The 25,972-nt window shown below is 40.0% G+C and overlaps 2 non-coding genes across 2 annotated transcripts; both read right to left on the reverse strand.

Annotated features, from left to right (window-relative positions):
• Positions 1-6,140: 6,140 nt before the first annotated feature.
• LOC141603245 (small nucleolar RNA R71) lies at positions 6,141-6,247 on the reverse strand. Its single transcript, XR_012525135.1, has one exon. It is a non-coding gene; the product is annotated as a small nucleolar RNA R71 (small nucleolar RNA).
• Positions 6,248-19,501: 13,254 nt separating this feature from the next.
• LOC141603246 (small nucleolar RNA R71) lies at positions 19,502-19,608 on the reverse strand. The gene has a single exon (XR_012525136.1). It is a non-coding gene; the product is annotated as a small nucleolar RNA R71 (small nucleolar RNA).
• Between the last annotated feature and the right edge of the window lie 6,364 nt (positions 19,609-25,972).

Raw genomic sequence — 25,972 nt, forward strand, 5'->3', positions numbered from 1 at the left:
TCCTGTCATCACTCCCAATCTCCTTAATTCTCCTAGCATAGTATCGAGTAGTAACAGTAGTTTGGGAAATGTCCCAACAGCTATCCCTTTAACGCCACTCACTACTGAATAGATGGCTTCTTTGTTTCAACTCTTTTCAAAATTTAATATAAATAAATCAAATTCTGCTTACTCTTTGTGTTATTCTGAATTCAATTCTATTTACAATGATAATGAGGATGACCCAGACCCAAACTCCATCGAACTACCTCCCTACATAGCTAAACAAATATTACAAGAGGGGGAAGGGGCTCCCCGTTATAGAGAACACTAAACCCATCAACGTAGGAACTGAACTAGAACCCCAAGAACTTAGGATAGGGACAACCTTGAGCCCAACCGAAAGGGCTAGTTTCATAGACCTCCCGCACGAGTTCAAAGACGTTTTTTCTTGGTCGTACAAAGACATGGTAGGGATCGACAGGGATGTTGCAGAACACAGAATTCCAATCAAACTAGGTTTCAAACCTGTAAAACAGGAGCTTTGTCGAATGAGGACAGAATGGGCTCTTAAGATCAAAGAAGAAGTCGATAAACAATTCAAAGCTGGGTTCATCAAAGTTTTCGAGTATTCAGATTGGGTAGCCAACATAGTACCCGTACCTAAAAAGGATGGGAGAATCCGTGTTTGTGTTGATTTCAGAGACTTGAACAAAGCGAGTCCCAATGACAACTTTCCTCTACCACATATCGACATATTGGTGGACAATACGGCAGATCACGCGTTGTTGTCCATCATGGATGGGTACGCGGGATACAATCAGATAAAGATGGCCATATAAGACATGCATAAGACCGCTTTTGTTACTCAATGGGGCACCTATTGTTATACTGTTATGCCATTTGGATTAATCAATGCCGGAGCTACGTATCAACGCACTGCAACCACGCTCCTACATGACATGATGCATAAAAAAGTAGAGGTGTACGTAGACAATATGATTGTTAAGTCCAAGGATAGATAGGGGCACATTAATAACCTTCGCAAATTTTTCCTAAGACTACGAAAGTACAACATGAGGCTCAATCCTCAGAAATGCGCATTTGGGGTAACATCAGGCAAGCTTCTGGGATATGTCGTCAGTCAACGAGGAATAGAAATCGGCCCTTCCAAAATCAAAGCTCTAATCGAAATGCCACAACCTCAGATAGAAAAGGAAGTTAGAGGATTTTTAGGCAAGGTGCAATACATAAGTCGATTCATCTCGAAACTTACGGTGATATGTGAACCCATCTTCAAAAAGTTAAAGAAAACAGATCACACCTTATGGGATGACGATTGTCAAAAGGCGTTTGACAAAATCAAGGAGATACTGGCCAAACCACCAGTGCTCATGCCTCCTCGACGAGATCAACCTCTTGGTTTATATCTCACAGTGACCGAAACAATCATGGGGGCTATGCTAGCACAAACCGTCGGAAAAGAAGAGAGAGCTATCTACTACCTTAGTAAGAAGTTATTGGAATATGAATGCAAATACACACCACTCGAAAAGACATGCCTCGCTCTTGTGTGGGCAACAGAGAAGCTACGCCATTACATGCTTAGCTACTCCGTCAAGGTGTACTCCAAAATGGATCCTATCAAATACCTCTCCGAAAAACTCGTTCTCAACGGACGCTTGGCAAGATGGACTTTAATGCTCTTAGAGTTCGACCTCAAATATGTACCTCTGAAGGTTATAAAAGGGCGCGCCGTCGCCGAGTTCTTTGCAGATAATCACATCAACGACACCCAAGCAGTAGACACATGGTCATTTCCAGATGAGGATATACTCCAAACCAATGTAGACTCTTGGGACCTTTATTTCGATGGAGCATCGAATCTAAGGGGATTTGGAATAGGAGTGATGTGACCAAAATTAGAGCATATTTAGTCCCCGAATTAGCCTTGTTCCCATGCTTTTTAGTGCATATTTGGGTCATTTATTGTCTTTAGTTCTTTGTTTTGCATATTCATTGAGGTTTTGATCCCTTGGTAGGAAAGGAGTGCAAACCTTGCATTTTCATGGCAAAATGAGACTAAATTGATTGAATTCAATGACCAAGCATCAAGGAGAGATAAGATTAGAAGGCCTTTGTACATACTATAGTAGATGGGCAATGATGAGAAATGATCCTTGCATCCCCGAGGAAATCCTCAAGGATTTTATGAAGAAAAAGGAAGAAAAGAAGAAGGAAACAAGACTGCCTAACAATGCGTGCGTCTTCCCCTGAAGACGCCCGTCCACCACCCACAACCCGTGTGTCTTCATCCTCTGGACGCCCGGGCAAAACCACCTTAAGACGTCCGTCCTCCTTCACAAGACGCCCGGCGTGCTACTAAATCCGCCCGTCCCGTGCTAAAGACGCCCGGATTCGCAGTGATGTGACCATAATTGGCGCATATTTAGCCCCGAATTACCATTGTTTCCATGCTTTTTAGTGCCTATTTGGGTCATTTCTTATCTTTAGTTCTTTGTTTTGCATATTCTTTGAGATTTTGATCCCTTGGTAGGAAAGGAGTAAGAATATTGCATTTTCACGGCAAAACGAGGCTAAATTGATTGTATTCAATGACCAAGCATCAAGGAGAGACAAGACTAGAAGGCCTTTGTACATATTATAGTAGAAGAGCCATGTTGAGAAAAGGATCCTTGCGTCCCCGAGGAAATCCCCAAGGAATTTATGAAGAAAAGGGAAGAAAAGAAGAAGAATTGAAGCTGACCAACAATCCGAACGGATTGTACCAAATCCGCCCGTCCGTCCAGCCCAATCCGAGCGTCCCACCTTGGAATCCGCTCGGATTCCCCAAAGACAATCCGAGCGTCCCTCTCTTGAATCCGCTCGGATTCCTCACCAGATCCGGCCGTCCCGACTCCAATCCGCACGGATTTCAGTACAGCACGTTTTTCATTCTTCAAGCTACGAAAAGAGAAGCCCTTCTCTCAGAAAATACCGGATTCTCCTTGCTCAACTTAAAAAGTATAATTACTAGTTTAGCCCTTAGTTAACCCTAATGCATCCTCCCTAATTTTCACTATAAATACCCCATTAGTCTAATTAGAGGAGCATGTTCTTCTTATCAATAATTAGTGTAGTTAATATCAATCAAATCTCTCTTTAATATTGTAATCAAGTATTAATCAAGTTTTAATCCAAGTTTTAGTTCTTTAATCTCTCTCTTGTTCATCCTTTATTTTGGGTAATTGAAGATTATTTGAGTTATTATTGGGAGATTGACAACCTCTCAATCTAGGATTCAAGTACTTCTATTATTCTTGCTTTATTATTGGAATCATTAGTAGGTATAATCTCTTAATCCCTTTTTAATTATTGTTAATCACTTTCATTTATTCATCATGTTTCATTATGTTAGTATGATTGACAACCTTTCTAGCATGATCAATATGATAATGAGTGAGTAGTCTCTTAGCTAGGGTTTAATGGGTGATTAGGGAAACCAACATGGGGAATGATTCATGCTTAAATCAATATGCTTTCATATCTTATTTGCTTGCTTGTTTTGATCTTAATACATGCACATGTTATATTTGATGAAATGCCAAGCCTATGAATCCTTGCATTTACTATCATCTTCTATCTTTTCAATGAGACTTGTAAGACATAACCCAACTCGAGTCTTGTTAGACCATGCATGTGTTGAGTAGGAAAGATTAAGTCGACTTGTAGGTGTTGTACAATCTAATCGATTCGGCTCCGGGACCCAAACTTTCCTAGGATTGTAAGATATAACCCAACTCAATCCATCACAACAATAATTGCTTGCTTATAATTTGAGAACATGTTTGTATGATCATATCCCATGATTCCCCTATGAACCCATGACACCCTAGTGCCTTTAATCAATTGTTTACACCCCTTATTTTATTCATCTTGCTTGTTTATTTTCATTGATATTCTAGTTTAGTAACCTTCTACATCAACCCAATTTGTGACACCCCTTAGACACTACTAGTTACAATAGAATTCTCATTTCAATACCCGTCCCTTGGGATCCGACCTTTACTTGCCTCTTTACTAATTGTAGAGTTGTTTGTGAAGTATAAATTGTGTTTTGTATCGACCATTGACCAACGACCACATATGCTTAATTGTGAACACGAAATGGCTCCGATCAAGAGCGGATCCCATTTCGTCTTCTTCAAGCTTCAAGGAAGGATGCACATCTTTTTCGAGAGACCGGAGTCTCCCTAGAGACCGGAGTCTTCCTAAAGAGATCGGAGTCTCCTCAACAAGGGACTTAATCGTCATTTAAGCCCTTAGTTAACCCTAATTCATGCACCTAATCCCCACTATAAATACCCCATTAGTCTAATTAGAAGAGCATGTTCTTCTTAGCAATCTTTAGTGTAGTTAATATCAATCAAATCTCTCTTTAATCTTGTAATCAACAATTAATCAAGTTTTAATACAAGTTTTATTTCCTTAATCTCTCTCTTGTTCATCCTTTATTTTGGGTAATTGAAGATTATTTGGGTTATTATTGGGAGATTGACAACCTTCCAATCAAGCATCAAGTACTTCTTTTATTCTTTGCTTTATTATTGGAATCATTAGTAGGTATAATCCTCTTAATCCCTTTTTAATTATTGCTAATTACTTTCATTTATTCATCATGTTTCACTTTGTTGGTATGATTGACAACCTTGCTAGCATGTTCAACATGATAATGAGTGAGTAGTTTCCTTAGCTAGGGTTAATGGGTAATTAGGGGAAACCAACATGGGGAATGATTCATGCTTAATTTAATATGTTTTCATAATTTATTTGCTTGCTTGTTGTGATCTCAACTTATGCACATGTTATGTTTGATGAAATGTGAGCCTATGAATCCTTGCATTTTTTACCCATCACCTATCTTTTCAATGAGACTTGTAAGACATAAACCAACTCGAGTCTCATTAGACCATGTATATTGTTGAGTAGGGAAGATTAAGTCGACTTGTAGGTGTTGTACAATCTAATCGATTCGGCTCCGGACCCAAACTTTCCTAGGATTGTAAGACATAAACCAACTCGATCTATCACAACAATAATTGCTTGCTTATAGTTTGAGAGTATGTTTGTATGATCAATTCCCATGAATCCCCTACGACCCCATGACACCCTAGTGCTTTTTATCAATTGTTTACATCCCTTTTAATTCATCTTGCTTGTTTACTTTCATTGCTACTTAGTTTAGTGACCTTCTACTACAAACCCCAATTGTGACACCCTTAGACACCACTAGTTTCAATAGAATTCTCATCTCAATTCCCGTCCCTTGGGATCCGACCTTTACTTGCCTCTTTACTAATTGTAGAGTTGTTGGTGAAGTTATAAATTGTGTTTTGGTCTAGGTGCTCTTGACGACAAGTCTTGAAAACTAATCCCGACCAAAAATGGCGTCGTTGTTTCTTGACGGTGTTAACTTGATTTTGATTTTCTTGTATTGTTATTAGTTGTGTCTTTCTTTGCCTTGGGGAAGAAAAACTCCTCAAGGTTGGTTCTAATTATTTTCGAGTTGTTTGATATTTTGCTTGTCTAGAAGGTCACAAGGTGACTTGTTACCCTTTGATCATGAAATTGAAAGGACTTTGACAAACAATAGAAGACTTGCTAGGAGAACTTTGAGAGGTATTAGTGAGGTTGTAGATATTCAACCAAACGCTATTGAGTTCATCAACCATTTTGCAAGAGAAGGTGAGGAGAACCCAACACAAAATCCAACACAAAATCAACCCACAATGCCTAAGTTTTCATCACATTCCGTACCCACCGAAAAGAACCTACCCAATGGTACTCCCACACCACAACATCTAACCGGAAACTTTATTGACAAATCCGCATTTATCCAATTAGTTGAAAGAAGTCAATTTGGGGGGATGCCTAGTGAAGACCCTCACTCTCATATGGAGACTTTTTGTGACTATTGTGATACAATTTCTCAAACCGGTGTAACTCAAGACCAAATTCGATGGGTCTTATTTCCTTTTTCTCTAAGTGGCACCGCGAAACAATGGTTGAAAGTCCTTGATAAGGCTACTCTCGGAATTGATTCTTCGAAGAAGTTGGCTCTAGCTTTCTACAAAAAGTTCTATCCGCCGGAAAAGACTAACATGCTAAGAGCTCAAATTACGGGCTTTAAGCAAAGAGATGAACAATCTTTGTATGAAGCTTGGGAACGATTCAAGGGAATTTGTCGCTCATGTCCTCATCATGGACTTAGCGAGTGGTTCTTGGTACAACAATTTTGGAACGGTCTTTATGAAGATTCAAGGAACATTCTCAACATGGGATCAAATGGAATGTTCACCGAAGTCGATGACAATCAAACTTGGAACAAAATTGAGGAAATGGCGGTCCATAACTCACAATATAGTAGACCTCGCAAGGCTACTAGAGGAGGAAAGCATGAAGTAGACTCCATTACTCAATTGGGTGCTCAACTTAGTGCTCACATTGATACTATCAATTTGAAGTTTGAAAAAGCTATGGCTAGACTTGAAGAAGCCTTGAAATCACCAAAGCATCATGTTAATGCCATGACGGCATCTTCATCAATCCCAAGTGGGATATGTGAGAATTGTGGAACTTTGGGACATGACCAAAGTGAATGTAGGGGAACAAATGAACAAGTGAATGCTTTCCAAGCATACAAGAGTGGTACCCCGTACTCCAACTATTACAATGAAAACACCAAATTCCATCCAAATATCTCATACAAAAGCCAAAATGTTCAAAACCCTCAACCAACATACACCCCACCTCCCATGAGAAACCAAAATCAAAGACCCTTTTACAACCAAAACCAAGGTTACCAAAATCAAAAGTCCATACAATCAACAAAATGACCAAGGTTTTGATGTTCAAAAAGCGGTCCTCCAAATGCAAAAGAATCAACAAGAATTTTTTACTCAAATGCAAAAAGATAGTCAAGCAAAGGAAATCACCATCAACAACATCCTAGCTCACACCAAAATGTTGGAAACCCAATTGACTCAACTAGCATCTGCAAGCTCACAAAGACAAAAAGGGCAATTACCACCTCAAAGTAATCCCCCAAGACATGAAACGGTTAGTACCATTCACTTGAGAAGTGGTACAAGGTATGAAGCAATCAAGAAGCAAGTTAAGAATGAAGTTGTGGAATCTAGTGACAAAGAAGAAATTGTGCAAAACTCCAAGGATGGAGAACCATCAAAAGAAGAAATTTCAAAGAAAAATGAAGACAAGGTCAAGGAGAAGGAGCCCATTGTGATTAGACTTCCTTTTCCGAGTGGTCAAGCTAAGCCCAAATTTGATGACCAACTTGGAAAATTTATGGAAATTATGAAGAATTTGGAAGTCTCAATTCATTTCACGGAATTAATCAATCACGTGTCGGCCTATGCAAAATACGCGAAAGACATCCTCACAAAGAAGAAGTCGATCCGGAAGCTTGAGACTATCGCCTTCACTAAGGTGAGTAGTGCAATCCTTCAAGGGAGTTCACCTCCAAAACTCAAAGATCCGGGAAGCTTGTCAATACCGTGTACCATTGGCGACACCACGATCAACAAAGCCTTATGTGATCTAGGGGCTAGTGTGAGTGTTATGCCGTACTCGGTGAGTAAAAGGTTAGGGATGGGAGAGCTTAAATGCACCAATATCACACTCCAAATGGCCGATAGATCGACGAAGACACCATTAGGGGTATGGGAAGATGTTCCCATAAGAGTTGGGAAATTTTTCATCCCTGTGGACTTTGTCATTGTTGACATGGAAGAAGACTCCAACATTCCAATCATTCTAGGAAGACCTTTCTTACACACCGCGGGGGCGGTGATTGATGTGAAGCATGGAGAGCTCACTCTAGAAGTGGGAGATGAGAGCATAACTTTCAATCTTGACAAGACCATGAGAGCTCCCGTTTGCATGAACCATGTTTTATGGTTGATCATTATAGCCGGAAGGATGATAGAAAGAAGTCGGAATTCCAATGGAAGAAGAAAATTGAAGATGCTCCATTCAAAGAGCAAGTGAATTGTAACAAAGAGAGCTTGAAAAGCTCACCAAAGTCAAGCAATGAAGAGGATGGCCTCATTGGCCAAGACAAGAAAGTGGGAGAGTTGTCTCTATCAACTCAAGAGATCTTTAGTGATCAAGTAGATGAAGTTTGTGGTCTTTGGGACGATGAGTTTGAAGGGATTTTCAATCCCTATATTGGTAATGCTATCGATCAAGACCGACATGAAGCACAACAAGGGCAAAGATCTATTGAAGATCTTTATCATGACAATGAACAAGCTTTTGACTACTTCTTCAAGGTGTTGAGCAACATCAACAACACCTTGGACATGCCCCCATGACATATCACTAAGGATGAGAGTTTGGTGGAGTCCTCCCTAAACCACCATTTGTAAATATTTCTAACTCCCTAACTTGTATTTTAATTCTTACATTGCATTTTTTGTCATTTGTTGATTTTTATGCTTTGATCAAGGTAATTATCATTTTTGAGAGAAGTGAGGGAGGGACTAATGATTTAATTGATGTGTAGTGCTTTAGCTTAGTGTGGGGATAGCAATTCCCTAGGCTATGCATGCCTTAGTAGTGCCCCTACAATGAAGAACACGGGATTTGATGAATGAAAAATGACAAGGGATATGCAAGTGCACGGATGGAATCAATCTGGGTAAAATAGGGAGAATCCGAGCGTTTTCGTGGGAATCCGCTCGTCTTCGATAAATCCGAGCGTCTTTGCCAGAATCCGCCCGTCCATTTTTAGCTGAGAAACTGAAATTTTGGGTCTCTCGAAGAATCCGAGCGTCCCCTGGTGAAGAAGACGCTCGTCTTCGTAAATCCGCCCGTCCTTGAAGGAAAGATGCCCGTCTTTTTGGCTGTGAAAATTAAGGAAAGCTCACTGTCTGAGAATCCGCCCGTCTTCAGAGGAAGACGCCCGTCCTGCAATCGAAAAATCCGAGCGTCTTTGCTGAAAGACGCCCTTCTTTAGGCGAGAACCCTGAACCCATAAAAGGCAGAATCCGAGCGTCCCGACGGAAAGACGCCCGTCTTCCCCTGCTGTTTCAAAATTTTCGGGTATTTTATATACCCCTCCCACATTTATTTCTTCATTCATTCATTCAAAACACTACCCATAAACCCCCAAAACTCAAAACCCTCATCCTCTCCATCACCAAAACAAGATTTCCTCAACCAAATTCAACAAAATCAAATCCAAACTTCCTTTTAACAACAATTAATCACTCCTCTTCCAACAAAAATCAAACCAAGCACCAAAATCTTCAACCTTTGAGTCGATTTTTGAAATTATAAATGCAAAGCCTTTCATCTTAAAATCGATTTGGGTATACTTGGAAATTGAAGATTTTCACTCTTTTCTTGGTATTTTCATCAATGGCAAGAACAAAAGGATCAACAAAGGCACCTAAAGCAAAGGCACTCTCAACAAGACAAAAATGTCTTCAAGCAAAGAAAGCCTCATTGGCTATGGTGGTAGCTAGTTCAAACTTGGAAGTCCAACAACAACAACCTCCCTTGGAAGCAACAACATCAACAACTCCGAAAATTGCTCAATTACCAAACTATCTGGAGGTAATTTTCATTTCTAACTCCCATAGGGATACATTTGCCAAGTATGCTAGAAAATCCTTTCTATCAACCAAATTCATATGTGAAGATGCCTTGAACAAGTTGGGTGTCCTTGAACAAACGAAAGCCTTCTTTGAAGCCATGGGGTTGGGAAAATTGTTTACTACAAGAGAATTGACATACCCCTCCCTTACCTTAGAATTCTTGAGTTCTTTGAAAGTCACTAAGGTAGAGACTAGAGAAAACATCGAGTTCCGCCTTGCTAATGTGAGTAGGCACATCACCTTTGATGAATTGGGTAAAGTATTGGGTCTTAGTGATTCACCTAGTTATTTCAAGAATCCCGACAAGTATGACCCCGCTCCTCTTTGGGAGGCGATTTCCGGGAGGAAATTTGAAAACTATCATGCTAGTCGCGCTCTATTAGTCCACCATCCGGGCATTAGAGTGTGGCACAAGGTCATCGGGAATACTATCATTGCAAAAAAAGACATTAACCACTTTACCAAGCTCGATTGTGTTCTACTTGAGTCGGCCTTAAATATTGGAAGGGAATTCACCAAGCCTTACAATTCTCTAAGGCTTTTGGTGGAAAGATGGCTAAATGTTGATAGTGGGAAGCAAGGCACCCCCGTTATTGTAAATGGAGGTCTAGTCACTCTTTTGGCTAAGTACTTTGATCCGAACTTCAACAAGGATAGCAAGTATGTGGCGAAAAAGGGGGGTCATCTCATTGACATGGATGCTATGATTAACAAGTACAAGTGGGTCACTCATAACCCTCTTGACACCAAATATGGGTGGCTCACCAATGAGGCTAGATCTTTTACTTTTCCTTCCAAGATATGCCGTTTGAGTGTCCATCGGACCAACTACCTTCTTCCCCTCTCAAAAGAAGCCGAATACATCATCCGTCAACAAAGGGGTGAAATTGAAATGCCCTCCTCCTCCATTGTCACACCACCCTATCCATTCAAGTACCAAGAGTTCAAACCCGAAGATTTTGAAGCAAGCAAAGACTACATGACTCTACTTATGCAAGAGATGCACAAACAAGCTTTTAAGGATCGGGAAGATGCATACTTAGCCCAATATCCACCCCTCCTTCATTTAGCTAGGCAAGGACTACTTGATCCTTCATTTCCTTTGCCTAGTTGGGCGGATAGGGAAGTCTTCTTTCCAAGTGCATCTAGGGGTGAGATACCGGGTGAAGATGAGGTTGTCGGTGATGAGGTTGTTGATAAAGACATTGATGAAGAGGCTAATGAAGAAGAAGAAGAAAGTGATGAAGGAAGTGAGCAAGGAAGTGAAGAGGGAAGTGGTGATGAGTCCACTTCTATTGAGGAAGATGATGATAATGATGATATGGTGGAAGACTAGCAAGCTTTGGAGGCTCCTACCCTCTTGAGGTTTGTCTACTTCTTTCTTTGTTTTATTTATTTTATCTTGATCATGGTTGGAGAGTCCTAGCACCATAGAGGACTAACACCTCGGCCCCATTGAGGTGTTCTTATTTCATTGTTCCCACTTTTAAAAATCGAAAATGACAAAATTAGTTTCATGCATTGCATATTGTGTGCATGAACTACCCCCAACTTTAGGACATTAGAAATAATGTTTATCTCGGTTTGGGGAAGTACATGCATACGCAACCGGAGGTAATCTAAATTACGCTCTCCGTCATAAACAAAAACCCATGCATCATGTAGTGTAGTATAGTATAGCTTGCATTTAGTGTAGAAATCATGCATCATGTTTGCATAATTTCCCATCATTTTGGCCATTGAGGATAATGCCCACATTAGTATGGGGATGGGGAATTCTAACTTAACTTTTATTCAAAAAATCCAAAAAAAATCAAAAAATTTCGAAAAACCATAAAAATTTGAAAAATTGAAAAACCAAAATACAAGTTCATTTCCTTTGTAGTGTAGAATTGTATATATTATTGTATATATGGTGTTTGTTGTATCCTTGTTCACATTGATTGACTACGCCACATCCGAGACATGAGGATATTGAAGACCGCATGGTATGATCTTTCAAATCTCCTTTTTCCTCTTTATGTTAATGACTATGTGGCTTTATTTTGATTGATGCGGTATAACAATGTGAACCTAGGACTTGCATTTAGTTTATATGGCATATTAGTTGGTAGAATCATATGCATTAGGATGTATAAATGCTAGTTGCATCATGGCATGTAGTTGCATGTTAGAAAAATTTTGCGAAACCGTCTACTTGGGAAGCTTGACAAGTGTATATAGGCCCTAGTAGATGCTTTTTCTTCTTAAGACTTTGCTTGTTAGAATACTTGTAAAACACTCTAGGATGTGTCATGCTAGTATCCTTTGACCCATGGATTAAGGCCTAGTCAAGAGGACCTTGTGGTGGGATAACTCCTTGGCTACCGTTTATTCCAAGGTGACCCTTGAAACCATGCATCCATCCATCATCCATGTTCTACCACATTTTTGTCATCAAAGGGAATGGGCACAAAAAGAAATAAATTTGAGTTCAATGAAATGAAAAGTGAAAGAAAGTTTGCAAAAATGCATCAATTGAAAATAGGAGCAAAAATAGACTCCTAAAGCTTCAAACATAAGCCACCCTCACTACATATGGGGTGACTTTGAAAATGTTAAAAAAGAAATGCAAAAGTTGAAAGTTGTCAAGTATTGAAATGCCAAACATCAAAGAAATGGCAAGAAAAAGTTCTCAAATGTTATATGCCACAAGAAATTGGGGGGAAAAACAAAAACAAAAGCAAACTCCCAAAGTGAAACTCAAATTCTATCGATCCCTTTATCCATCGTATCCATTTTTGTGCATGGTAGAGAGGGGATGACCCTTCTTCTTGTCTAGGCAAGAGGGGGAATTCCGCGATCCTCCATTGTTTCTAACACCATAGGGAGTCTACTCTTGACAAAAGCATTTAACGATTGAGGTCAAAGGTACCCTAGCTTGACACAACTTGGAGGTGATTTATTGGTATCCTTCTAGGCTTAGTAGTTTGAAGAAATTGCATCTATGAAGGAGTGTGTACCCTTGAAATACTCAAGTCTCAGGGATACTTCCCGGGAATGCCATTGAATCTTGTCCAAAGAAATACCTTTGCACCTTATAAAGAAGGAAACTCTCAAAGGATACTGTTAGGATTCGGATACAAACCCACGAAAGAAGAAGCTCTAGAGATGCTCGCACAGTTCCAAAACCGTAAGAACGTGGGAATCCAAATGTGACCCTACCTCCCTACCCTAAATGGATACTTCGTTAGAGAAGGGAGTCAAGAATACTTTCATGGTTCCCCGAACCTTGGCACTACAAAGGAAGGCAACTAGCTTGAATCGAGATCTTTCACGATTGCTACTTCATTCCTTCAGAAACGGTTCCTACCGTCAAGACTCGTCAAGCACCTTGCTTAGACGAACAGGCCGTTAGCCTTCTGTTTGGAGAAGATCAATTTGTTAGAGCTGCACAGGACGAGATTATTACCATGATACTTTAAGACGACCATTTTAACCATGCCGCGTTAATCACCAAAACAAGTTCAAATCGGCAAAAAGGATGGAGAAAATTGATCAACTGGACAAACAACCAAGGAAGACTCATCAAGCTCACCACTGGAAAAGGAGAGATGTTCAAAGGAGAACCAGAAGACCACGAATTCGAGTCAGAGTCGGAGTCAAAGTCGGAATCAGAGTTGGAGTCTAGAGAAGTCCCTAGAGAGTCTCCTCCTGTCATCACTCCCAATCTCCTTAATTCTCCTAGCATAGTATCGAGTAGTAACAGTAGTTTGGGAAATGTCCCAACAGCTATCCCTTTAACGCCACTCACTACTGAATAGATGGCTTCTTTGTTTCAACTCTTTTCAAAATTTAATATAAATAAATCAAATTCTGCTTACTCTTTGTGTTATTCTGAATTCAATTCTATTTACAATGATAATGAGGATGACCCAGACCCAAACTCCATCGAACTACCTCCCTACATAGCTAAACAAATATTACAAGAGGGGGAAGGGGCTCCCGTTATAGAGAACACTAAACCCATCAACGTAGGAACTGAACTAGAACCCCAAGAACTTAGGATAGGGACAACCTTGAGCCCAACCGAAAGGGCTAGTTTCATAGACCTCCCGCACGAGTTCAAAGACGTTTTTTCTTGGTCGTACAAAGACATGGTAGGGATCGACAGGGATGTTGCAGAACACAGAATTCCAATCAAACTAGGTTTCAAACCTGTAAAACAGGAGCTTTGTCGAATGAGGACAGAATGGGCTCTTAAGATCAAAGAAGAAGTCGATAAACAATTCAAAGCTGGGTTCATCAAAGTTTTCGAGTATTCAGATTGGGTAGCCAACATAGTACCCGTACCTAAAAAGGATGGGAGAATCCGTGTTTGTGTTGATTTCAGAGACTTGAACAAAGCGAGTCCCAATGACAACTTTCCTCTACCACATATCGACATATTGGTGGACAATACGGCAGATCACGCGTTGTTGTCCATCATGGATGGGTACGCGGGATACAATCAGATAAAGATGGCCATATAAGACATGCATAAGACCGCTTTTGTTACTCAATGGGGCACCTATTGTTATACTGTTATGCCATTTGGATTAATCAATGCCGGAGCTACGTATCAACGCACTGCAACCACGCTCCTACATGACATGATGCATAAAAAAGTAGAGGTGTACGTAGACAATATGATTGTTAAGTCCAAGGATAGATAGGGGCACATTAATAACCTTCGCAAATTTTTCCTAAGACTACGAAAGTACAACATGAGGCTCAATCCTCAGAAATGCGCATTTGGGGTAACATCAGGCAAGCTTCTGGGATATGTCGTCAGTCAACGAGGAATAGAAATCGGCCCTTCCAAAATCAAAGCTCTAATCGAAATGCCACAACCTCAGATAGAAAAGGAAGTTAGAGGATTTTTAGGCAAGGTGCAATACATAAGTCGATTCATCTCGAAACTTACGGTGATATGTGAACCCATCTTCAAAAAGTTAAAGAAAACAGATCACACCTTATGGGATGACGATTGTCAAAAGGCGTTTGACAAAATCAAGGAGATACTGGCCAAACCACCAGTGCTCATGCCTCCTCGACGAGATCAACCTCTTGGTTTATATCTCACAAATGACCGAAACAATCATGGGGGCTATGCTAGCACAAACCGTCGGAAAAGAAGAGAGAGCTATCTACTACCTTAGTAAGAAGTTATTGGAATATGAATGCAAATACACACCACTCGAAAAGACATGCCTCGCTCTTGTGTGGGCAACAGAGAAGCTACGCCATTACATGCTTAGCTACTCCGTCAAGGTGTACTCCAAAATGGATCCTATCAAATACCTCTCCGAAAAACTCGTTCTCAACGGACGCTTGGCAAGATGGACTTTAATGCTCTTAGAGTTCGACCTCAAATATGTACCTCTGAAGGTTATAAAAGGGCGCGCCGTCGCCGAGTTCTTTGCGTAGATAATCACATCAACGACACCCAAGCGGAGACACATGGTCATTTCCAGATGAGGATATACTCCAAACCAATGTAGACTCTTGGGACCTTTATTTCGATGGAGCATCGAATCTAAGGGGATTTGGAATAGGAGTGATGTGACCAAAATTAGAGCATATTTAGTCCCCGAATTAGCCTTGTTCCCATGCTTTTTAGTGCATATTTGGGTCATTTATTGTCTTTAGTTCTTTGTTTTGCATATTCATTGAGGTTTTGATCCCTTGGTAGGAAAGGAGTGCAAACCTTGCATTTTCATGGCAAAATGAGACTAAATTGATTGAATTCAATGACCAAGCATCAAGGAGAGATAAGATTAGAAGGCCTTTGTACATACTATAGTAGATGGGCAATGATGAGAAATGATCCTTGCATCCCCGAGGAAATCCTCAAGGATTTTATGAAGAAAAAGGAAGAAAAGAAGAAGGAAACAAGACTGCCTAACAATGCGTGCGTCTTCCCCTGAAGACGCCCGTCCACCACCCACAACCCGTGTGTCTTCATCCTCTGGACGCCCGGGCAAAACCACCCAGAAGACGTCCGTCCTCCTTCACAAGACGCCCGGGCAGAAGCTACTAAATCCGCCCGTCCCGTGCTAAAGACGCCCGGATTCGCAGGTGATGTGACCATAATTGGCGCATATTTAGCCCCCGAATTACCATTGTTTCCATGCTTTTTAGTGCCTATTTGGGTCATTTCTTATCTTTAGTTCTTTGTTTTGCATATTCTTTGAGATTTTGATCCCTTGGTAGGAAAGGAGTAAGAATATTGCATTTTCACGGCAAAACGAGGCTAAATTGATTGTATTCAATGACCAAGCATCAAGGAGAGACAAGACTAGAAGGCCTTTGTACATATTATAGTAGAAGAGCCATGTTGAGAAAAGGATCCTTGCGTCCCCGAGGAAATCCCCAAGGAATTTATGAAGAAAAGGGAAGAAAAGAAGAAGAATTGAAGCTGACCAACAATCCGAACGGATTGTACCAAATCCGCCCGTCCGTCCAGCCCAATCCGAGCGTCCCACCTTGGAATCCGCTCGGATTCCCCCAGCACAATCCGAGCGTCCCTCTCTTGAATCCGCTCGGATTCCTCAGCCCAGATCCGGCCGTCCCGACTCCAATCCGCACGGATTTCAGTACAGCACGTTTTTCATTCTTCAAGCTACGAAAAGAGAAGCCCTTCTCTCAGAAAATACCGGATTCTCCTTGCTCAACTTAAAAAGTATAATTACTAGTTTAGCCCTTAGTTAACCCTAATGCATCCTCCCTAATTTTCACTATAAATACCCCATTAGTCTAATTAGAGGAGCATGTTCTTCTTATCAATAATTAGTGTAGTTAATATCAATCAAATCTCTCTTTAATATTGTAATCAAGTATTAATCAAGTTTTAATCCAAGTTTTAGTTCTTTAATCTCTCTCTTGTTCATCCTTTATTTTGGGTAATTGAAGATTATTTGAGTTATTATTGGGAGATTGACAACCTCTCAATCTAGGATTCAAGTACTTCTATTATTCTTGCTTTATTATTGGAATCACTAGTAGGTATAATCTCTTAATCCCTTTTTAATTATTGTTAATCACTTTCATTTATTCATCATGTTTCATTATGTTAGTATGATTGACAACCTTTCTAGCATGATCAATATGATAATGAGTGAGTAGTCTCTTAGCTAGGGTTTAATGGGTGATTAGGGAAACCAACATGGGGAATGATTCATGCTTAAATCAATATGCTTTCATATCTTATTTGCTTGCTTGTTTTGATCTTAATACATGCACATGTTATATTTGATGAAATGCCAAGCCTATGAATCCTTGCATTTACTATCATCTTCTATCTTTTCAATGAGACTTGTAAGACATAACCCAACTCGAGTCTTGTTAGACCATGCATGTGTTGAGTAGGAAAGATTAAGTCGACTTGTAGGTGTTGTACAATCTAATCGATTCGGCTCCGGGACCCAAACTTTCCTAGGATTGTAAGATATAACCCAACTCAATCCATCACAACAATAATTGCTTGCTTATAATTTGAGAACATGTTTGTATGATCATATCCCATGATTCCCCTATGAACCCATGACACCCTAGTGCCTTTAATCAATTGTTTACACCCCTTATTTTATTCATCTTGCTTGTTTATTTTCATTGATATTCTAGTTTAGTAACCTTCTACATCAACCCAATTTGTGACACCCCTTAGACACTACTAGTTACAATAGAATTCTCATTTCAATACCCGTCCCTTGGGATCCGACCTTTACTTGCCTCTTTACTAATTGTAGAGTTGTTTGTGAAGTATAAATTGTGTTTTGTATCGACCATTGACCAACGACCACATATGCTTAATTGTGAACACGAAATGGCTCCGATCAAGTGAGCGGTCCCATTTCGTCTTCTTCAAGCTTCAAGGAAGGATGCACATCTTTTTCGAGAGACCGGAGTCTCCCTAGAGACCGGAGTCTTCCTAAAGAGATCGGAGTCTCCTCAACAAGGGACTTAATCGTCATTTAAGCCCTTAGTTAACCCTAATTCATGCACCTAATCCCCACTATAAATACCCCATTAGTCTAATTAGAAGAGCATGTTCTTCTTAGCAATCTTTAGTGTAGTTAATATCAATCAAATCTCTCTTTAATCTTGTAATCAACAATTAATCAAGTTTTAATACAAGTTTTATTTCCTTAATCTCTCTCTTGTTCATCCTTTATTTTGGGTAATTGAAGATTATTTGGGTTATTATTGGGAGATTGACAACCTTCCAATCAAGCATCAAGTACTTCTTTTATTCTTTGCTTTATTATTGGAATCATTAGTAGGTATAATCCTCTTAATCCCTTTTTAATTATTGCTAATTACTTTCATTTATTCATCATGTTTCACTTTGTTGGTATGATTGACAACCTTGCTAGCATGTTCAACATGATAATGAGTGAGTAGTTTCCTTAGCTAGGGTTAATGGGTAATTAGGGGAAACCAACATGGGGAATGATTCATGCTTAATTTAATATGTTTTCATAATTTATTTGCTTGCTTGTTGTGATCTCAACTTATGCACATGTTATGTTTGATGAAATGTGAGCCTATGAATCCTTGCATTTTTTACCCATCACCTATCTTTTCAATGAGACTTGTAAGACATAAACCAACTCGAGTCTCATTAGACCATGTATATTGTTGAGTAGGGAAGATTAAGTCGACTTGTAGGTGTTGTACAATCTAATCGATTCGGCTCCGGACCCAAACTTTCCTAGGATTGTAAGACATAAACCAACTCGATCTATCACAACAATAATTGCTTGCTTATAGTTTGAGAGTATGTTTGTATGATCAATTCCCATGAATCCCCTACGACCCCATGACACCCTAGTGCTTTTTATCAATTGTTTACATCCCTTTTAATTCATCTTGCTTGTTTACTTTCATTGCTACTTAGTTTAGTGACCTTCTACTACAAACCCCAATTGTGACACCCTTAGACACCACTAGTTTCAATAGAATTCTCATCTCAATTCCCGTCCCTTGGGATCCGACCTTTACTTGCCTCTTTACTAATTGTAGAGTTGTTGGTGAAGTTATAAATTGTGTTTTGGTCTAGGTGCTCTTGACGACAAGTACTTGAAAACTAATCCCGACCAAAAATGGCGTCGTTGTTTGGGGACGGTGTTAACTTGATTTTGATTTTCTTGTATTGTTATTAGTTGTGTCTTTCTTTGCCTTGGGGAAGAAAAACTCCTCAAGGTTGGTTCTAATTATTTTCGAGTTGTTTGATATTTTGCTTGTCTAGAAGGTCACAAGGTGACTTGTTACCCTTTGATCATGAAATTGAAAGGACTTTGACAAACAATAGAAGACTTGCTAGGAGAACTTTGAGAGGTATTAGTGAGGTTGTAGATATTCAACCAAACGCTATTGAGTTCATCAACCATTTTGCAAGAGAAGGTGAGGAGAACCCAACACAAAATCCAACACAAAATCAACCCACAATGCCTAAGTTTTCATCACATTCCGTACCCACCGAAAAGAACCTACCCAATGGTACTCCCACACCACAACATCTAACCGGAAACTTTATTGACAAATCCGCATTTATCCAATTAGTTGAAAGAAGTCAATTTGGGGGGATGCCTAGTGAAGACCCTCACTCTCATATGGAGACTTTTTGTGACTATTGTGATACAATTTCTCAAACCGGTGTAACTCAAGACCAAATTCGATGGGTCTTATTTCCTTTTTCTCTAAGTGGCACCGCGAAACAATGGTTGAAAGTCCTTGATAAGGCTACTCTCGGAATTGATTCTTGGAAGAAGTTGGCTCTAGCTTTCTACAAAAAGTTCTATCCGCCGGAAAAGACTAACATGCTAAGAGCTCAAATTACGGGCTTTAAGCAAAGAGATGAACAATCTTTGTATGAAGCTTGGGAACGATTCAAGGGAATTTGTCGCTCATGTCCTCATCATGGACTTAGCGAGTGGTTCTTGGTACAACAATTTTGGAACGGTCTTTATGAAGATTCAAGGAACATTCTCAACATGGGATCAAATGGAATGTTCACCGAAGTCGATGACAATCAAACTTGGAACAAAATTGAGGAAATGGCGGTCCATAACTCACAATATAGTAGACCTCGCAAGGCTACTAGAGGAGGAAAGCATGAAGTAGACTCCATTACTCAATTGGGTGCTCAACTTAGTGCTCACATTGATACTATCAATTTGAAGTTTGAAAAAGCTATGGCTAGACTTGAAGAAGCCTTGAAATCACCAAAGCATCATGTTAATGCCATGACGGCATCTTCATCAATCCCAAGTGGGATATGTGAGAATTGTGGAACTTTGGGACATGACCAAAGTGAATGTAGGGGAACAAATGAACAAGTGAATGCTTTCCAAGCATACAAGAGTGGTACCCCGTACTCCAACTATTACAATGAAAACACCAAATTCCATCCAAATATCTCATACAAAAGCCAAAATGTTCAAAACCCTCAACCAACATACACCCCACCTCCCATGAGAAACCAAAATCAAAGACCCTTTTACAACCAAAACCAAGGTTACCAAAATCAAAAGTCCATACAATCAACAAAATGACCAAGGTTTTGATGTTCAAAAAGCGGTCCTCCAAATGCAAAAGAATCAACAAGAATTTTTTACTCAAATGCAAAAAGATAGTCAAGCAAAGGAAATCACCATCAACAACATCCTAGCTCACACCAAAATGTTGGAAACCCAATTGACTCAACTAGCATCTGCAAGCTCACAAAGACAAAAAGGGCAATTACCACCTCAAAGTAATCCCCCAAGACATGAAACGGTTAGTACCATTCACTTGAGAAGTGGTACAAGGTATGAAGCACCGAAGAAGCAAGTTAAGAATGAAGTTGTGGAATCTAGTGACAAAGAAGAAATTGTGCAAAACTCCAAGGATGGAGAACCATCAAAAGAAGAAATTTCAAAGAAAAATGAAGACAAGGTCAAGGAGAAGGAGCCCATTGTGATTAGACTTCCTTTTCCGAGTGGTCAAGCTAAGCCCAAATTTGATGACCAACTTGGAAAATTTATGGAAATTATGAAGAATTTGGAAGTCTCAATTCATTTCACGGAATTAATCAATCACGTGTCGGCCTATGCAAAATACGCGAAAGACATCCTCACAAAGAAGAAGTCGATCCGGAAGCTTGAGACTATCGCCTTCACTAAGGTGAGTAGTGCAATCCTTCAAGGGAGTTCACCTCCAAAACTCAAAGATCCGGGAAGCTTGTCAATACCGTGTACCATTGGCGACACCACGATCAACAAAGCCTTATGTGATCTAGGGGCTAGTGTGAGTGTTATGCCGTACTCGGTGAGTAAAAGGTTAGGGATGGGAGAGCTTAAATGCACCAATATCACACTCCAAATGGCCGATAGATCGACGAAGACACCATTAGGGGTATGGGAAGATGTTCCCATAAGAGTTGGGAAATTTTTCATCCCGGTGGACTTTGTCATTGTTGACATGGAAGAAGACTCCAACATTCCAATCATTCTAGGAAGACCTTTCTTACACACCGCGGGGGCGGTGATTGATGTGAAGCATGGAGAGCTCACTCTAGAAGTGGGAGATGAGAGCATAACTTTCAATCTTGACAAGACCATGAGAGCTCCCCGTTTGCATGAACCATGTTTTATGGTTGATCATTATAGCCGGAAGGATGATAGAAAGAAGTCGGAATTCCAATGGAAGAAGAAAATTGAAGATGCTCCATTCAAAGAGCAAGTGAATTGTAACAAAGAGAGCTTGAAAAGCTCACCAAAGTCAAGCAATGAAGAGGATGGCCTCATTGGCCAAGACAAGAAAGTGGGAGAGTTGTCTCTATCAACTCAAGAGATCTTTAGTGATCAAGTAGATGAAGTTTGTGGTCTTTGGGACGATGAGTTTGAAGGGATTTTCAATCCCTATATTGGTAATGCTATCGATCAAGACTGACATGAAGCACAACAAGGGCAAAGATCTATTGAAGATCTTTATCATGACAATGAACAAGCTTTTGACTACTTCTTCAAGGTGTTGAGCAACATCAACAACACCTTGGACATGCCCCCATGACATATCACTAAGGATGAGAGTTTGGTGGAGTCCTCCCTAAACCACCATTTGTAAATATTTCTAACTCCCTAACTTGTATTTTAATTCTTACATTGCATTTTTTGTCATTTGTTGATTTTTATGCTTTGATCAAGGTAATTATCATTTTTGAGAGAAGTGAGGGAGGGACTAATGATTTAATTGATGTGTAGTGCTTTAGCTTAGTGTGGGGATAGCAATTCCCTAGGCTATGCATGCCTTAGTAGTGCCCCTACAATGAAGAACACGGGATTTGATGAATGAAAAATGACAAGGGATATGCAAGTGCACGGATGGAACTGAATCTGGGTAAAATAGGGAGAATCCGAGCGTTTTCGTGGGAATCCGCTCGTCTTCAGTAAATCCGAGCGTCTTTGCCAGAATCCGCCCGTCCATTTTTAGCTGAGAAACTGAAATTTTGGGTCTCTCGAAGAATCCGAGCGTCCTGGTGAAGAAGACGCTCGTCTTCAGAAATCCGCCCGTCCTTGAAGGAAAGATGCCCGTCTTTTTGGCTGTGAAAATTAAGGAAAGCTCACTGTCTGAGAATCCGCCCGTCTTCAGAGGAAGACGCCCGTCCTGCAATCGAAAAATCCGAGCGTCTTTGCTGAAAGACGCCCTTCTTTAGGCGAGAACCCTGAACCCATAAAAGGCAGAATCCGAGCGTCCCGACGGAAAGACGCCCGTCTTCCCCTGCTGTTTCAAAATTTTCGGGTATTTTATATACCCCTCCCACATTTATTTCTTCATTCATTCATTCAAAACACTACCCATAAACCCCCAAAACTCAAAACCCTCATCCTCTCCATCACCAAAACAAGATTTCCTCAACCAAATTCAACAAAATCAAATCCAAACTTCCTTTTAACAACAATTAATCACTCCTCTTCCAACAAAAATCAAACCAAGCACCAAAATCTTCAACCTTTGAGTCGATTTTTGAAATTATAAATGCAAAGCCTTTCATCTTAAAATCGATTTGGGTATACTTGGAAATTGAAGATTTTCACTCTTTTCTTGGTATTTTCATCAATGGCAAGAACAAAAGGATCAACAAAGGCACCTAAAGCAAAGGCACTCTCAACAAGACAAAAATGTCTTCAAGCAAAGAAAGCCTCATAGGCTATGGTGGTAGCTAGTTCAAACTTGGAAGTCCAACAACAACAACCTCCCTTGGAAGCAACAACATCAACAACTCCGAAAAATGCTCAATTACCAAACTATCCGGAGGTAATTTTCATTTCTAACTCCCATAGGGATACATTTGCCAAGTATGCTAGAAAATCCTTTCTATCAACCAAATTCATATGTGAAGATGCCTTGAACAAGTTGGGTGTCCTTGAACAAACGAAAGCCTTCTTTGAAGCCATGGGGTTGGGAAAATTGTTTACTACAAGAGAATTGACATACCCCTCCCTTACCTTAGAATTCTTGAGTTCTTTGAAAGTCACTAAGGTAGAGACTAGAGAAAACATCGAGTTCCGCCTTGCTAATGTGAGTAGGCACATCACCTTTGATGAATTGGGTAAAGTATTGGGTCTTAGTGATTCACCTAGTTATTTCAAGAATCCCGACAAGTATGACCCCGCTCCTCTTTGGGAGGCGATTTCCGGGAGGAAATTTGAAAACTATCATGCTAGTCGCGCTCTATTAGTCCACCATCCGGGCATTAGAGTGTGGCACAAGGTCATCGGGAATACTATCATTGCAAAAAAAAGACATTAACCACTTTACCAAGCTCGATTGTGTTCTACTTGAGTCGGCCTTAAATATTGGAAGGGAATTCACCAAGCCTTACAATTCTCTAAGGCTTTTGGTGGAAAGATGGCTAAATGTTGATAGTGGGAAGCAAGGCACCCCCGTTATTGTAAATGGAGGTCTAGTCACTCTTTTGGCTAAGTACTTTGATCCGAACTTCAACAAGGATAGCAAGTATGTGGCGAAAAAGGGGGGTCATCTCATTGACATGGATGCTATGATTAACAAGTACAAGTGGGTCACTCATAACCCTCTTGACACCAAATATGGGTGGCTCACCAATGAGGCTAGATCTTTTACTTTTCCTTCCAAGATATGCCGTTTGAGTGTCCATCGGACCAACTACCTTCTTCCCCTCTCAAAAGAAGCCGAATACATCATCCGTCAACAAAGGGGTGAAATTGAAATGCCCTCCTCCTCCATTGTCACACCACCCTATCCATTCAAGTACCAAGAGTTCAAACCCGAAGATTTTGAAGCAAGCAAAGACTACATGACTCTACTTATGCAAGAGATGCACAAACAAGCTTTTAAGGATCGGGAAGATGCATACTTAGCCCAATATCCACCCCTCCTTCATTTAGCTAGGCAAGGACTACTTGATCCTTCATTTCCTTTGCCTAGTTGGGCGGATAGGGAAGTCTTCTTTCCAAGTGCATCTAGGGGTGAGATACCGGGTGAAGATGAGGTTGTCGGTGATGAGGTTGTTGATAAAGACATTGATGAAGAGGCTAATGAAGAAGAAGAAGAAAGTGATGAAGGAAGTGAGCAAGGAAGTGAAGAGGGAAGTGGTGATGAGTCCACTTCTATTGAGGAAGATGATGATAATGATGATATGGTGGAAGACTAGCAAGCTTTGGAGGCTCCTACCCTCTTGAGGTTTGTCTACTTCTTTCTTTGTTTTATTTATTTTATCTTGATCATGGTTGGAGAGTCCTAGCACCATAGAGGACTAACACCTCGGCCCCATTGAGGTGTTCTTATTTCATTGTTCCCACTTTTAAAAATCGAAAATGACAAAATTAGTTTCATGCATTGCATATTGTGTGCATGAACTACCCCCAACTTTAGGACATTAGAAATAATGTTTATCTCGGTTTGGGGAAGTACATGCATACGCAACGGGAGGTAATCTAAATTACGCTCTCCGTCATAAACAAAAACCCATGCATCATGTAGTGTAGTATAGTATAGCTTGCATTTAGTGTAGAAATCATGCATCATGTTTGCATAATTTCCCATCATTTTGGCCATTGAGGATAATGCCCACATTAGTATGGGGATGGGGAATTCTAACTTAACTTTTATTCAAAAAATCCAAAAAAAATCAAAAAATTTCGAAAAACCATAAAAATTTGAAAAATTGAAAAACCAAAATACAAGTTCATTTCCTTTGTAGTGTAGAATTGTATATATTATTGTATATATGGTGTTTGTTGTATCCTTGTTCACATTGATTGACTACGCCACATCCGAGACATGAGGATATTGAAGACCGCATGGTATGATCTTTCAAATCTCCTTTTTCCTCTTTATGTTAATGACTATGTGGCTTTATTTTGATTGATGCGGTATAACAATGTGAACCTAGGACTTGCATTTAGTTTATATGGCATATTAGTTGGTAGAATCATATGCATTAGGATGTATAAATGCTAGTTGCATCATGGCATGTAGTTGCATGTTAGAAAAATTTTGCGAAACCGTCTACTTGGGAAGCTTGACAAGTGTATATAGGCCCTAGTAGATGCTTTTTCTTCTTAAGACTTTGCTTGTTAGAATACTTGTAAAACACTCTAGGATGTGTCATGCTAGTATCCTTTGACCCATGGATTAAGGCCTAGTCAAGAGGACCTTGTGGTGGGATAACTCCTTGGCTACCGTTTATTCCAAGGTGACCCTTGAAACCATGCATCCATCCATCATCCATGTTCTACCACATTTTTGTCATCAAAGGGAATGGGCACAAAAAGAAATAAATTTGAGTTCAATGAAATGAAAAGTGAAAGAAAGTTTGCAAAAATGCATCAATTGAAAATAGGAGCAAAAATAGACTCCTAAAGCTTCAAACATAAGCCACCCTCACTACATATGGGGTGACTTTGAAAATGTTAAAAAAGAAATGCAAAAGTTGAAAGTTGTCAAGTATTGAAATGCCAAACATCAAAGAAATGGCAAGAAAAAGTTCTCAAATGTTATATGCCACAAGAAATTGGGGGGAAAAACAAAAACAAAAGCAAACTCCCAAAGTGAAACTCAAATTCTATCGATCCCTTTATCCATCGTATCCATTTTTGTGCATGGTAGAGAGGGGATGACCCTTCTTCTTGTCTAGGCAAGAGGGGGAATTCCGCGATCCTCCATTGTTTCTAACACCATAGGGAGTCTACTCTTGACAAAAGCATTTAACGATTGAGGTCAAAGGTACCCTAGCTTGACACAACTTGGAGGTGATTTATTGGTAT

Source organism: Silene latifolia, chromosome 9, assembly GCF_048544455.1.
Source record: "Silene latifolia isolate original U9 population chromosome 9, ASM4854445v1, whole genome shotgun sequence".
Classification (NCBI taxonomy): domain Eukaryota; kingdom Viridiplantae; phylum Streptophyta; class Magnoliopsida; order Caryophyllales; family Caryophyllaceae; genus Silene; species Silene latifolia.